The sequence below is a fragment of the Eschrichtius robustus genome, chromosome 11, assembly GCF_028021215.1.
Source record: "Eschrichtius robustus isolate mEscRob2 chromosome 11, mEscRob2.pri, whole genome shotgun sequence".
Classification (NCBI taxonomy): Eukaryota; Metazoa; Chordata; class Mammalia; order Artiodactyla; family Eschrichtiidae; genus Eschrichtius; species Eschrichtius robustus.
The window spans coordinates 37,808,325-37,821,244 of NC_090834.1; positions in this window are offsets into that span (position 1 = coordinate 37,808,325).

The window sequence follows — 12,920 nt, forward strand, 5'->3', positions numbered from 1 at the left end:
ATACAGAGGTTAAACTTGCTTATAGTTTGCTTCACTTCCTAGAACACCTTTATATTACATGTGATTTGATAACTGGCATTTGAGTCATTCTCTCCTGTAGTTCATACATTTTCTTTCAACTCGTGTTGTTTTAGAAAGGATTTAAATTGGCTTTCAGAATTTTTTTCAATTAAAAAATTAATCAAAAATGTAGGTCAGTCACATCAAGACATAGGGTAAAGTGGTATTATAGTAGGAGAGATATACCAGGAATGAGCCAGGAATGAGGTTTAGAGAGAAAAATTCATTTACTTTTTGTTAGAAATGGCCTTCAGTTTGCCTTGAAGATAGTAGCCAATGTAAAGAAGGAAACACTATCAGTCACATGATTCATGGTACCCTCCCACAATTAACATGAACAAGGAAATTTATGTTTTAAATAATATAGATGGATTAAATCTTTCTCCTTTTTAAATAAAAGATTCTTTATAAAGGCTTATGATGTTTTTGACTTTTTATAAAGGAAGTGATATTATTACAAGAATTGGGCAGAAACATATTTTTGAAACAAAGAGATGATGTAATAGCACTTTTCCTTTTGAGAGCATCTGATAATTTAGAGGGAAAGAAAGGGAAGGATGAATCTGGTTAATTTCTGTTATTTCAAATTTAGAATGTTAACTTCAATCATTAATTTAAGGGTCACTGGGTCATATGGACACATTTCATCAAGGCTCAGGATGTGTGACTATACTTATTTTCATTTCTTTTATAATTTATACTGTTCCATTTAATAATATTAGACAATTCTATATTCTGTATTAATACTATATGTTCTACATTAACATCCACATATGTGCTATATGTGGATATATTAGTCTTTTTGACTTATACATCTTCCTGAAAATTCTGGAATTTTGCTATGATGTAGTTTATCTTTGTGCTGCATATTGTTAAATTGTTGTGTTTGGAAAGTGAGGGCTGTATGGATTATGTTCACCTTGGTATCTTATCATATCCACAGGGTTCAAGTACATGCAGTTCAACATTTGAAATTAGAAAAACAATGCATAAAGTAGAAAGCAGAAAAAAATTTCCCTGTAGGAGGTCTGCCAAGAAGAAACTAACTCATGTTTTTCAAATCTTCTCATATGCATCATAACTAAGATTTTCTCTTATTCTCATGTGAAAATGGGATTTTAAAATATTGTCCTGACTTACAATTGTAATTAAAAGACATAAGAGTATTCATTCCCTCTTGTAAAATGCTAATGCTGTTTACTTTGAAAAGTCATTATTAAAAGATCTTATGTTTCTATTTCAGAATGTTACTGACATTTCTTAAATAACCAGCTCATAGTTTTCCCTGATAAAATAGCATTTGAACGTTAAATCAATTAAAATACTGTTTAAGTGGTTTAGTGGGTCATTTTCTCCATACTATGGTTAAGGTACCTGGATCTAGCTGTCATGCTGCTTATCTGAGCTTGTTGTCTAACCATCTTTGTGTAAATGTCTTAATCTCTTTATCTCCTGGTCCCCAGTGGGCAAGTGAGCAGATGCAGCACATCTGTAGCAGTTGAGTTGCCTCTAAGCTTTTGTCTTATTTGTGTTACAGATTTTTTTCTTTAAATCATGCCCTCTTTTTTCTCTCCTTTCATATGACTCAAAGTTCTAGGTTCTTGTTAAGAGAGCATAACTAAGGTTATATCCCAACAAATTGTACCATAAAACATAGGGAAACACAGAGCAATACTCAATTCAAGTTCAGTCCTTTTTCTTGGATCACCTTCTTTGCTTAATAAAGCCACTTTCAGCATTTGCATATTCTGTTTTGATGTTTTAGTCCTCTATACTCTGTTAAAACGACTAGTGAGGGACTTCCCTGGTGGTCCAGTGGTAAAGAATCCACCTTCCAATGCAGGGGACATCGGTTCGATCCCTGGTTGGGGAACTAAGATCCCACATGCCCCATGGCAACTAAGCCCACATACCGCAACTACTGAGCCTGTGTGCTGCAAACTACAGAGCCCATGCACCACACCTAGAGAGAAGCCCTCACCACAATGAAATATCCTGCGTGCCGCAACTAAGACCCAATGCAGCCAAAAAAAAGAAAAGAAATAAAATAAAATGTCAAATAAAAAATTTAAAAGAAAGAATAGTGAACGTGAAAATACTTCAAAATAAAATTAAACACATTAAAATCTTGCACTGTCCGTATACACTAGTATTCTCTATAAATATAAATAAAACATGACGATCCAAATGTAAACTTTTACTTGAACCGGACAACATATGATGATTTTAATTTTATTTTAGGTTTCTTAGAACATCAGTTTTAATATTTACATCACAGCTGTTTTGTGAAAGCAGAAATAAACATATCTTAATCAGACTTGGAAAATATACTGACTTAATTAATTTAACAGCTGCTTCAGTTACCAGCACTAAAGAGCATAGGCTACTTTGTGGATGTCTTGATAAAATCTGCAACCACAGCCATCAGGTGGTGTGAGAGAGAGACTTCTAATTTGACTGTTTCGGTGCTCATAGTGCCAGCTTTTGCTTACAGAGGTTGTGGACATAACTAACCTCCTGTAAGTGACCCTCATGCTCACCCTCTGTGACATCTTGGTTTAACAAAAATGTTCTTCCTTAGGAAAGAACAAAAAAACACTGGCAGTTAAACTAAGATTTTAGAAAACAGGGGTAAAAGTTGAAATCTTATGAATTTAAAAGTAAAGTTTACTTATTATTAGTTTCCATCCAGTAGCTTCATTTAGATAAGCACTTACATTTTTCTTCTTAGATAAGCCTTCAGTATAAGAATGCCCATCAATTTTAATACACTTACTTTTATAGATGTCTAATTTCCATTTTGTATAGCACTCCATTACCAAGATCTTCTCATATAAAGCTGTTTCTGTAAAGAAACAAAACCTAGGATGTCTCTGTTCGTGAACTCATGTCTCCAAATAGTCTCTGTTTACACACCAATCTTCTCAATCTGGGATAAAAATTTCTAATGGCTTCTTATATTCTGTCTAATTGACTTTAAAGGATTTTCTTATGCGTATTGCACCTTACTTCCCACTTCATTCCTGTCTCCCAGATACATTAACTAGACTTTTCTTTGACTTTTTGAGCCAAATCGGAATAATCTTCCTTCAAAAAAATTTTGCTATCAAATACTATACTCATCTTTCTTCAGCTCTTCCTAGCCTCTTTTATATCTGGACTCATAGTTTGTTTTTTTTTTCCTAATTTGTATTTATAATTCAGCTTAAGAATTTTATATAGGTCTTTCTATATAGAACTAGACTGTATGCTTCCTGTGGACCAGCAACTAAATTTCCCCCACACTCTGATTAAATGTGTATTCAAACTTTTTTATTGGTTGGGTATTGTACATATAGGAAACCTCATTTGTCTGTCTGAGATGCACTCCAGCAGACTGCATTATGCAGAAGCAGAACATTTTCACCACCTACTTTTCTGTTCACCAGTAAACCTGTAGTTAGCAATTGTTACCACTAGATGGCACTCATGTTCTAATTAGGAGTGTCATTTAGGTTCTGTCCTGGGGATTTTTCTGATTTCTTTAGGGAACTCAGAGGAACCCCCAAATTGCAATTGAGGCTATAAGAAGGGTTACGTATAAACAACTTAACATACAGCATCTAATAAACACATCATGAAGTTGCAATGTGTCAAATGTTTAATAGGTGATCTTGCACTTAAAGTAAGAGCTATCAACATTGGTTAAGGGCTAACTATACATTAGGCATTGAAATAGGTATACTTTAGATGAACTGTCCATTTTATCTTAATAGTCTAGCTGCAACTCAAAGTCAAGTAACCTGCGTCCACCATGTGTTCTTAACCAGTTCACTAAAGCAACCCCTATTTTAATTAGAGTAAATCAATCAAATCACCACTTAAAAAGTACCAGATGCAAAGAACAGACCTCGTGTACAGAGAATCCAATAAATGGAAAATAATTTTAGCACAAGTGCATAACAAGATAAATGCCATATTAAACAAATTAGTTGGCACTTATTAGTTGGCAGTTTATGGAATTCTTGTTTATTCTCAGGGACATATGATTCATTCAAGTGACATTTATTAGGAACTTACTACTCCAAGCACTATACAAAGATGAACAAGAGGTTTTAACAAAACTTTTGTTTCAGCACTTCAAAAAGTGAAATCTCTCATTCTAGTGTTTTGCCTAAATAATACTTGATTCAACAAGCTAATTGGCACTTGACAGCCCAGGATTTTGGAGGAAAATACATAGTTTTCACAGTAAGTGCTGTTTTGTTCAGAAGAGATTACATTTTGGTGTTCCAAATGTATTTGTTGTCAATTCTATTTATATCAGGTTTGCTCTTTGTAAATTAAAAAAAAAAATCATTTTCCGGTCACCATGTCAGCTTCAGCCTGGTACCCAGAAATTGGGCTATGTTCTTTCTACCTGACCCACCACCCACCTTCACTCATGGTAACTGGTAACAGTGAAGGGATTAGGACTCCACTGGCAATTATTTTCTTAACGAAGGAGGCCCCCTCTGGAATAGCTGCTTTGGCTTTGCTGCTGACAATGGTAAAAACTTGCTTTTTGTCTGTGAAATTTTGAGATATAATTTATAAGCTATGCAAGTTCAGACATAACACCAATATTTTGTGCTTAAATAGCACCTTTCTTGTAAGAATCCCAGGCCCATTTAATATGGTGACAAAATTAATCAATATGGTATTACTCCATGACACCACTTTTATACACCTCTCATTATTTTCTGTGCCACATCATTTGCATATGTACGCAAACTTTATATGAAAGGAGAGAATCATACTCTGTGAACTTGCTTTCAGTTGCAATTGGTGAAGAGATATTCCTAATGAGATGAAAATAAATTATTGTACTTCAGGTCCCCAAGTACAAAATAATGCAATTTTATTATCAAACATTAACCGATTCTTAATTATTAGCTGGCACAGGGCTGACAGTCTTGTAGTGAAGAGAGAGGAGTCCCTGTTGGACAGTCCCAAGGAAAACCAGAAGGCTGAACAAGGTGGCATCATGTCAGCTCAGGCTTGTGCTAATGAGATAGCAGATACTGATAAGAACCCAGCAGCAGAAGAAATCATATCAAAACACAGTGGAGAACAATATGAGACAAAAAAAAATTGACAATGTTTGCTGAAAAATGACAGCAGTAGGTGTTCTACACTCATAGTGAGCCTTAGGACAATGCCACCAACATTGACAAGCCCTGAAGGGTAAAAGCATGGTTGTTTTACGGTGGAAATCAGCACAGTTAATGTGTAATGATCTATTAGTATTAGTGATAACTGCATGTTTGACTAGGAGAACTTTGAAAACTTTAATAGAAAAGTCATTAAATTAGAGCTTTTTCAGTATTAGATGAATAATGGGGAAAAAAATCTTCAGTTTTCTGACCAAAAAATTACTCTTTTAATAAGGGTAAAAATAACCCAATTTCCAGATTCATGGAGGACTCACAGGGAGGATTGAGACTCTATAGCCTATTTCCACTCCAGGCCACCACCTCTGCTTCCCAGGTCTAGTTTGCCTGTTGGTAATCCCTTGCACACGTTCTCCTGGCGAAGCAGAGGACACTCATGACAAGCTACATCCATCCACACCCAAAACAGGATTGCATATTCCGTCCTCCCTTTCTTTTTCTTTATCTGTATTCCCATATGACCTGAATTAGAGTTCCAGCTCCCCTGATTCTCTTAGACTGAGTAATATAAACATGAACCTTATCCTGATTTGTTCTCAACTGTATTAGTTACTTCAAAATAATATATGATCTCTGTGAAGGGAGAGAAAATACATTTTTTTTCTTTTTAAATTCTAAATTGTTGACTTTGATATAATTTGTAATTGAGTAAACCGTGTTTATGCTTCATTTTTTACTAACTCTTGACTGCAGACTGTGCACACAAGTATTTTTTAAATGAAAGCACAGGAACCATTTTAATGCTGAAAAAAGTTAGCATGGCATAAAAAAGCAGGAGGCATTCTTTCTGATAACTCAATTGGACTTGTCTTCTTAGTGGGATTACTGTCTTGCTTACCAAAGGCAGAGCTGAGTCTACTAGAAATACCCAAGTACATTAAGCTCGTCTTTATATACTTAGATTTGAGGTTGCATTCTTTTTTTTTTTTTTTTTAATTGGGCTTTGCAGAATTTTTTTTTAATTTTATTTATTTATTTATTTATTTATTTATTTATTTATTTATTTATTTATTTTTGGCTGTGTTGGGTCTTCGTTTCTGTACGAGGGCTTTCTCTAGTTGCGGCGAGTGGGGGCCACTCTTCATCGCGGTGCGCGGGACTCTCACTGTCGCGGCCTCTCTTGTTGCGGAGCACAGGCTCCAGACGCGCAGGCTCAGTAGTTGTGGCGCACGGGCCTAGTTGCTCCGCGGCATGTGGGATCTTCCCAGACCAGGGCTCGAACCAGTGTCCCCTGCATTGGCAGGCAGATTCTCAACCACTGCGCCACCAGGGAAGCCCCTGAGGTTGCATTCTTTTGTTTCTGTCACACACCAGTGTCATGATTATTTTCTATAAAATAAGTTTCCAAATAAGTATCTTCAATTCTTATACAAAAGTTCAAACAAACTCAAAACATTTTAATGTTAAACTCTCAGAGCAATTTGGGTGTTAACAAAAATCACATTCTCAAATATAAACCCTTCTTACTTTATAATATACTTACCAGTTAAGAATTAAAAATAGAAGAGAGCAGTGTTCCAAGTGTTTCTTGAATTATACTTCATAAAAGAAAATATTTATTTCTTCTATTTCCTATCTAGGGATTTATTATTTTACGTTAAGTGTTACTTAATGGCCTTATATTTAAGGAAAGAGTTCTGAAATAAATTTTTATTTACAGGATTCCTTTCCTAATTTGAAGTTCTTTTTACCACTGATGCTCGGATAGCTATATTTAAAATTAAATTGATTTTTCTTCATATGGTAGATTAATATGATAATTAGTACATATTGTCATGTTTAAATTGACACATTCCTTTACAAATGTTTTTACTACTGATTATGTGATACTGTGTCATATACCATCTCGACTCTCAAGGAACTTATAGTCCAAACATGTAAATGCAAAGTCCAAAGCACTTTAACAGAGATATTCTCAGTATTCTATAGAATGACATGGGAGAACACCTCTCTGTGCATTGAAGGAAGTCCTTCACCAAGGACATGCATTTGAATTGGCTCAGAATGAGTAGAAGAATTGGCTCCAAGTGACTGAAAGTATCTATGTCTACATCTATATCCATGTGTACATCTATACATCTATATCCATGCCTATATCTGTATGGATATCTGTATTTATACCTATATCAATATCTATGTCTATCCAGCTCTGTGATAGGAGCACAGTGTGCTGTCTCAAATTCATGTGTTCTGGAATGTTAATGAATATGGGTAGATGCTGCAGCCCCTGGGAAGTGCAGAGCAGGAAATGACATTGAAGTAAGTAACAGCTCCATTCAGAAAATACTTATATATCATCTTAAGGAACTGGAATCATTGCAAAGTTTTAATCAGAAGGAGGTAATTCTGTAGATGAATAGGCTTGAAGCAGAAAAATCAGATAGGGAGCTGTTATAATATTTTGTAGCCATAGGTCATAAAAGAGGAAACTAAAAATGTGGTAGGGCAGCAGATTCCAGAGACTTTTAGGATGAGGAATCAAGAGGACTTGCGGAATAATTGGGCATGCAGGAGGCTGACAGGGAAGAGTCACTGGGCATTAGCTATTTTCTTCTTGGAGAGCAGAACTAGTATACCATGGTGAACAAAACAGACAAGAAACAGACTCTGCCATCCCAGATCTTAGATTTCAGGGGAAGAGATAGACAAGTAAATAAGACATTACACTGAGCCCATTGTGCTAAGGGGAACAAAGGAGGAACTCTAGTTGCTCAAAAATAGTAGGTTTAGCTGAGATGCAGTCTTTAAGGGATGTATTTAGCGATAAATAATGGTTCATTTTGGAGATAGTGATACAGATTCAATTGTGCAATACTTAAGGAAGTGTACCAAATAAAATTGAATACGTATGTTTAAGGTCATAGATCTTGTTTTGAAAGTGAGCAGGTATAGTTGGTAGCTGATGCATGGGATAAGTAGATTTATATCTTGAGAATGATGTCATGAGAAGCAGTCAGGGCCAAAGATGGAACCTTGGTGAATAGCCCATTTTAGAGTCATAGATAAGTAAGAACACATTGTGGACGCTGAGAAGGCGATATCGTGTATGAAGGAGGAGAACCACTTAAAAAGATATCAAGGAAGCCAAAGCTGGAGAGAATTTCAAGAAGTGGGGCATGTATAAATGCATCAAGTTCAAAGAACTAAAAGAAAATAAGAATGAAAAACTGATTTTTGATTTGGGTCAAAGAGGCTGGGAGTATACACAGGTGTGTTGCAAATATAAAAGTGCTTCAAAAGCAATGGATAACCTGAACAGATCATCACAATTTTGATGTATTTGTCTTAATGAAATAGAACAGCAGAGAAAAATTGGGCGTGGTGGGGGGGAAGGTCCACCTGGTATAACTCTTTATTTGGCTGAATTTCACTTGGGGTCAATAGTACAAATAGATTTGAGGATGTCTTTTTCCTGAAGAGAGATTTTTCAAACATATCATCTTACCATTATTTTCTATTGTTGTTGCTGTTGTCTTTGTTGTTGTTAGAAAGAAGATTAGATTTTTGGAATTCAATTTCTGGTGCCTAACCCATATATAAAATAGATATAGATGTTCTGTTTATACACACATACCACTTTACTCTTACATTTTTAAGACTGATTTGTTCTTAAAACAAAAAGCACACTATAACACAGAGCCCTTACTGCAACGTGTGTATCATTTTATAACAACACGACACTTGCCAATTCCCAATTGAGAGGATCCGGGCAGTTTGAACACTTACTGAATAAATTAATGTCATAGGAATACTTACTCGTTTAGATTGGTCCCAATTAGAGTGATTCTCCTTGAGTAAAATCCAGTTAAGATTAGTCATACCTAACATCTTTATGTCTTTATTAATAACACAAATGAATGTAACTAAAATATACTGTGAACATTCTTAATTGTAAAACACGGTCCAGTATAAGTTCATTGTCACAAATAATAATTTACAAATAATACGGTCTTAAAAGTCAAATCACCATTGCTAGATACAAATATGACATCATATATAATTTCCCTCTAACAAACAAAAAGGAAGCAGAAGTGTCCTTCATGCAATTTATACCATTGACTTAGAAATTATTTATTAAATCTGAAATAATAAAATAGTAACCAAAAAGGAAATACACTTCAGATTATTTGGGGGACTTACAGAACAAATTAAAATATACCTTTGCTGTTTTCAGAAGAAAAAAGGCCTAATCAAAAAAGTCTTTTAAGGATATATTCCTTTACTCAGAAAAATGAACAGTGCCTTTCTGAAAGCAGAAGAGGTATCTTCCATATTAACCAATGGACTGGCATGATTCTTAACTATTATCCTATAATGAGAATGCAAAATTATTTCTACAACCATGATAGCTTCTTTTTTCAAGCTTTTTTTCAAGCTTCTTTTGAGCTTGTTACAGGTTAATTTGGCATATACATCTTTTTAATTCTCTTGCATTTTCTGGAGATGAATGGTTAAATTTGGTCTTCCAAAATTTTTTGTTTAATATATAAAAAGCTGAGCAGAATACATATTTTTATTGTGGCTTATGCTTATAAACATGGATTTTAATTAACTCGGAAACAACTGATAATAAGATTATTAGCATGTACAAAGTGTGCAGTTAGTAGAAGCAGAACTAGAGGCAATTAATGGAATTAGGTGTTTTTTCTACCAAGAAACTGTATCCTAAATACTAATGGTTTATGCCAGTCCAATCACTGCAAATATCACTAATGGCATCATTAAATCATTCTAACACTACATTATAAGCACTAAGTAGACTTACTGCTTTGGTATTAGATTGGCACAATGATAGGCTTATTAGTATTTTCTATGACTTTATTTGTACTGGGGAAACTTGGTTTTGCAGCAAAGTTTAGTTTTATTTATTTTTGAAAATAAAACATGCTAACTCTGCCATAGGTACAGTATCTCTATGCCACACTCAAAATTACTCAATGACTTTTAAGGTTTTTGATTATTGTATGCATTTATTTTTTATTGAGAAAGAACTAGAAACAGTTATGAAATAAAAGTGCTGTGCCCTAATGACTCCAAAAATGGAGTATAAGAAATTTAGTAGCAATTACTTTTTTATCTTAAAGATCCATTTATTTTACTTTTCATAGTTCGTATTATCCAAAGGGTCTGGCATTAATGTTATTTTGAGGGTAGAGGCAGTGGACTTCTGATCTTTCTTGTGGTTTTTTTATTCCTATGGAAGCTACATTGTCTATTTGACATGTGAGGTATGGAGAGCAAACGTGCTTCCTTCACATCTGTTTGCAACGTGTTCTTTATTGTCTTCCCTTCCTTTTATCAGTCCTTCTTTCTTCTTTTTTCATCATCTTCTATTTTTAATTCTTTAGCAAAGATATATATGAAACTCCAAAAAACAACAAAAGCAGTAGCCTCTCTATTCTGAAAAATATATTTACTCTAAAAGTTTTAAGGACTGAGATGGTCAATCTTTATGGTCTCAGGACCACTTTGCATTCTTAAAATATGTTAAGGTTCCAAAGACCTTTTTTTGTTGTTGTTGATTATATCTATTGACATTCACCATTTAACAAATTAAAACTGAAAAACTTAAAAACAGTTATTTATAATCCATTTCAAACCTGCAATAATGAACCATTGTATGCTACCATAACTATTTTATGAAAAATAACTACATTTTTAAAACAAAAATAGTGAAGCGATTAGCATCATTTTATGCTTATCAAAACTTTAAAAATATCTGCTTTAATAGAAGACAGATTCTTATGTCTGCTTCTGCATTTAATCTGTTGCAATATAAATGTGATTTAGCTGCTGGAAAACTCCACTGTACACTCATGAGAGAATGAAAGTATAAAAAAAGCAAATACCATCTTAGCATTGTTATGAATATAGTTTGATATCATATACCTCCTAAAAGGGTCTTTGGGACCCCAGAGTCCTAGGACCACCTTTTAGAAACCGCTAGTTTTGGGTAATGTCAGTTTTATAAATCAGAATGATTTAGCTAATTGTGCTAAGATTAAAACATTTATCACTATGTCCATAGTGATAATGTGTCCACACATCTAGATTTGATTCATTACTTATAACCATTAAAATAGCTAATGTTAATTAATTACGTAGAAAGCATTTAGCTACTTAGGTTTTCGGAATACAGGCTTCAATGGTAACCTTTTTGAGCCAGCATTTTCTAAAAGGGACTTTTCCATTACTTATTAAGCATATGCTTCAGCAATGTGACACAGCATTCCATATAATCAGTAGGGAAATTATCATTACTATTAAGCCTTCTAAAGTTTCACACACACACACACACACACACACATACGCATGCACACACAACCTTAATAAGTTAAGGGAATATCACCTAATGGCACATTTACATTTTAGAAATTTTTGTTCCAAGGGTAAAATGAATTAAATGAACCCATATAAATCTGAGCTATGCTCAGCCAAGTTTGAGCACAATTATAATTAAATAATCGCCATACTTGCTTAGAAAATTGAAAGACAATTTAAGTATTTAAGCCTCTGTAAAGCATTAAAAGAGCAAGTCTCCTCCTCATATGCAGACGTTTTTAATAGTCTTTTACCAGTTCTGTCTCACATCTCCTTTCCAAAAGTCCTCTTTTATCATTTCACAGGCCCAGCAGTCACCTCAATAGCTCTCATTTTCTAAATATTCCCACTCTTGGATCACATATGTTCCTGGTTTGTTTAGCGCTCTATTCCTTCTTTTTCTACCTTCTCATTATCCTCTTAGTTTCTCTTCTTACACTAACTCTGCTTCACGATATGACTCAGTATAGACCCCTGGCTCTGCCAGTTCTATTTTACCTCCTTTACCAATAATAGAGACAGCAAATACCCAGAGACTGAGCAGGCAGAGACAAAATCTGTAGTGAGTGGGGTGAGTAGGTGAAAAGTCTATGAATACATATGATTTTTGCTCTTGTTAAAGCAAAATAATGAATTCCAAAATAAAAAATAAATCATGCTATTTCAGCTTTACTTCTGTCCATGAACTAAGGACATGATTGTGGTTTCAACTTTTTTTTTTTTTTTAATAACTTTTAAAGTCTTTATTTATTTATTTATTTATTTATATATTTATGGCTGTGTTGGGTCTTCGTTTCTGTGCGAGGGCTTTCTCCAGTTGTGGCAAGTGGGGGCCACTCTTCATCGCGGGGCGCGGGCCTCTCACTATCGCGGCCTCTCTTGTTGCGGAGCACAGGCTCCAGACGCGCAGGCTCAGTAATTGTGGCTCACGGGCCTAGTTGCTCTGCGGCATGTGGGATCCTCCCAGACCAGGGCTCGAACCCGTGTCCCCGTGTCTTCTGTGCTCTGCAACAAGAGAGGCCGCAACAGTGAAAGGCCCGCGCACCGCAATGAAGAGTGGTCCCCGCTCACTGCAACTAGAGAAAGCCCTCGCACAGAAACAAAGACCCAACACAGCCAAAAATAAATAAATAAATAAATAATTAAAAACTTAAAAAAAAAAAAAAATTCCTCCAACAAGAAGAAATCACATTGTGATGTGGAAGGTAGGGAGCTGTTGTGACAGCAGCAGGCAATGATATGGGACTCAGCAGATGTGAAGTTTTCCAACAGCTTCTCAAAGTCTTCCTGTGAGTTACCTACCCATGAACATTGGAGGGTATTTTTTGTTTTTTTGTTTGTTTTTCA